The 3,180-nt window shown below is 56.3% G+C and overlaps 1 pseudogene; it reads right to left on the bottom strand.

Annotated features, from left to right (window-relative positions):
• Positions 1-904: 904 nt before the first annotated feature.
• LOC117996029 (uncharacterized) lies at positions 905-2,328 on the bottom strand (annotated as a pseudogene).
• Positions 2,329-3,180: the final 852 nt, after the last annotated feature.

Consider the following 3,180-nt stretch of genomic DNA (forward strand, 5'->3'; position numbering starts at 1 on the left):
GTAGCTGCGCTATCTCCATCGACCACCAGTACACTGCATTTTTTGGAGGGCAGGGACCGACTCGTGGCATAGCTGCATCGCAAACTTGCTTCATGGCTTTGCCGAATGACTCGGCCCCCCGCTCCACCTCCACTGGGCTTTCAGATCCCGTCACCCATGCTTCAACTAATGCCGCCTCATATAAGACCTCTCTGTTCAAGCGCTTCAATGACCAGCGAGGATTGTTGCCTTGAGAGGCCTGACTCGGACCGCTTACAGATGTTGCAGATGAGGCAACTGCGAACCGAATATATCGGTGATCAGAGAGTGTCTCCTCTTCTTCCAATACTTCCCAACCATAGACACGGCGTGCCAGAGCAGCATCAACAAAGGTGATATCTACAATGGAACCACCCTGTTGCCGCACGCACGTGTAAGCCGTCCCCCCGGTTTACCACTGACAGCCCCGTCGAGAGCGCCCACTCCTCAAGCTCCCTACCACGTGCATCAGTCAACGGAGATCCCCACGCCATAGACTTGGCATTAAAATCGACCGGCAACGAGCATCTGGTCCGAGCGATTCCGGTCGATTTGGGCCCCGAGCTCCACCAGGAACGACTCAAATTCTGCCAGAGTTCTATTCGGTGAGAAGTAGATGCCAATCACTGTGACGTCACCCACTTGTGCTGAGACATATCCGCGCCCCCCTCACAACTCTTTCGAAGTTCGGAGATCCAGCAACAGTCCGGGTTGTGATAGCCACCAAGCCATCGTGATCCCCCACCCAATCGTCACCCGATGGGACGTAGTACGGTTCGGCGACCACGGCCACGTGTATTGACCACTCCGCTATACTCTGGAACAGGAGGTCCTGAGCTCTAGCAGAGTGGTTAATATTCGCTTGGAGAAATCTGAGGGCCATTTATTATCCAACGGCCATCTGAACCTCCTCAGCCCGATTGTTCATGGATGGGCTGGCAGACTGCGAGGAGACCCGGGGGCCATCGACATCTTTGCCACTCTTCATTCTGGGCTTTCTGGGCTGATTGCATGCGCCACTGCCCCCCCGATGATCCGCCGGTCTACCAGCTGCCGCACACACACTACAATGTGGTGCAGCCGAGCAGTCCTTCGCTTTATGACCAACCTGCCCGCATCGGTAACAAGTGTCACTGCGGTCAGTCCCAGCGATGCACTGCGCCCTCAAATGCCCCCTTTCCAAGCAGCGGTAGCACCGCTGGGGTCGCTCGTCAAGCAAATTAACGCGGGCCGAAACCCAGCCCACTAAAAGTTTGCCTCCTTCCACCACCTTTTTTGCAGCCATGACTGGGCAACGCAGCCATACCGTACCAAGGCCCGAAAAGTTGCGGACAACCTCCCCGGCACGCACCTGGTCAGCAGAACAGCCCCCTGTACGTGCCACGGCGGTCACCACGTCACTACTGGTGACAGAGTCATCCAGGCCCGAAACACGTATATCGACGCATTTGGTGGGCCTAGAGACTCGCACAAACTCTTCACCTATTACTTCCCTAATCTTATGGGCAAGAGCGTCCGCCTTCTCTCCCTGAGAAGCCCCTGGGAGCTCCAAAATCCGCCCTCCAGTCGCAGCCACTTTAAACCGCACTGCGGCAACGCCAAAGTCTGACAGAGAGATACTTCCTTGGCCTTTTGTATCACCTTGCTATAGGAAGCTCCTTTCTCCTCAGCTCCCGGCTGCAGCGTTATCACTACTGCAGCAGAACGAGGCGGGCGAAGCTTTCGAGTCTTTTTCAAGGGTTCCTGCCTTTGCTGCGACTGTGACTGCGGCCTGCGACTGACCTCGTGACTGCGAGGGGCGGTCCACCACCGTGCGCGCTAGTTTTCCCCCTCGTCTTTTTCTTTTTCTTCTTCTTCCCCTTCTTTCCTCCCTCCAACCTTCTGCCAAACACCCTCATTGGGAGTAGGTTTGAAGGATGAATCAGAAGGTGGCGCATGGTGCGTCTCCTCTTCGGTGGGTGTCTTCTCTGCGGGGACGCATCTCTTTTGCAGTCCGGCTTGCGCCTGCTTGCTTCGGTGCGGGATCTACCTCCTTTTTTCTATCTGCCGCCAGTGGGGGCGGAGTAGCTTCTCCGGGAGGAGCCTGTCCTCGAAGGAGGCCAGGCGGGCATTAAGCATTTCTCCACCTGGACCATCACCGAGCGACAGATCTCCTCCATTGGGGACGCAACCAAGGTGGTTCAGTGCGTCGTCCTTTCTTATTTTTTGAGGAGGCTGCGACAACAGGGGGCAGCTCCTCAGCCCATCCAAGGGAGAGGGCACGGAACCCTGCTTCCGCACACTCTCCATGTCCTTTTTTATGTTGGCCATCTCTTACCGGAGGCTGGCCATTTCAGCCTGAAGGCGCGTGTTGTCGGCCTGCAGTTTTCTGGGTCTCCTCTGAGATTGAGCGCGAGCTGAGGGCTTCCACAGCCTCTTTAATGGAGGCCACAGCATCCTTCAGTACACGCACAAATGTCCCCTTAAGATTGCCGGACTTTGTGGCGACCGTTGTAATTGCCGCCAGATCATCCAGCCACTTGTTGTTGGACCCGAGCCACAGTTTTTCTCTTGCTGGCCCGGACTCCACCGATCTTGCTGCTGATGAATCAGAGAGTCCCTGCTCCTTCCTGTACTGACTGACGACGGAGGCTCTAAGCAGATCCTCCTCCGCCTTTTCAGAGATTTCCTGACGCCTCCTCCGGGCCAGCTCGGCCTTGGCCTTAGCCGATCCCGTAGATTTACTACTAGCAGGGGGACGTCCCCTTCTGGGCTTCGGTGTCTCCGACAGCTCATCATCAGTCGACACCGAAGCATCCTCCCCAAGACGTGGCCTTTTTATGCCTTGCACTTGCCACAAGCGGCCCGGACCCGACACGACTACAGAGGATTCAGAACCCGACCTGGATCTGCACTCCACGATCATGTCAGATCCTGGTAACGACAACGCCACCTCGCTCGGTTCTGTGATCCCTATCTCACCGCATATCTCTCCTATCTCCATTACCACCTCTTCCCTCTCATCTTCTCCTCTTCTCTTCTCCTCTTCTCCTATTTCCCCCAGCACATTTCCAACTTCTTTACCCTCCATTCGTGAACCTACCCCCATTGAACGTCGGTTGGCCCCCCCGTATACGATGGGGCCGATGCTCCGGCTGTCCGAAACACCAAGGGATTCCCCGC

The sequence above is a fragment of the Maniola hyperantus genome, unplaced genomic scaffold (genome assembly GCF_902806685.2).
Source record: "Maniola hyperantus unplaced genomic scaffold, iAphHyp1.2, whole genome shotgun sequence".
Classification (NCBI taxonomy): Eukaryota; Metazoa; Arthropoda; class Insecta; order Lepidoptera; family Nymphalidae; genus Maniola; species Maniola hyperantus.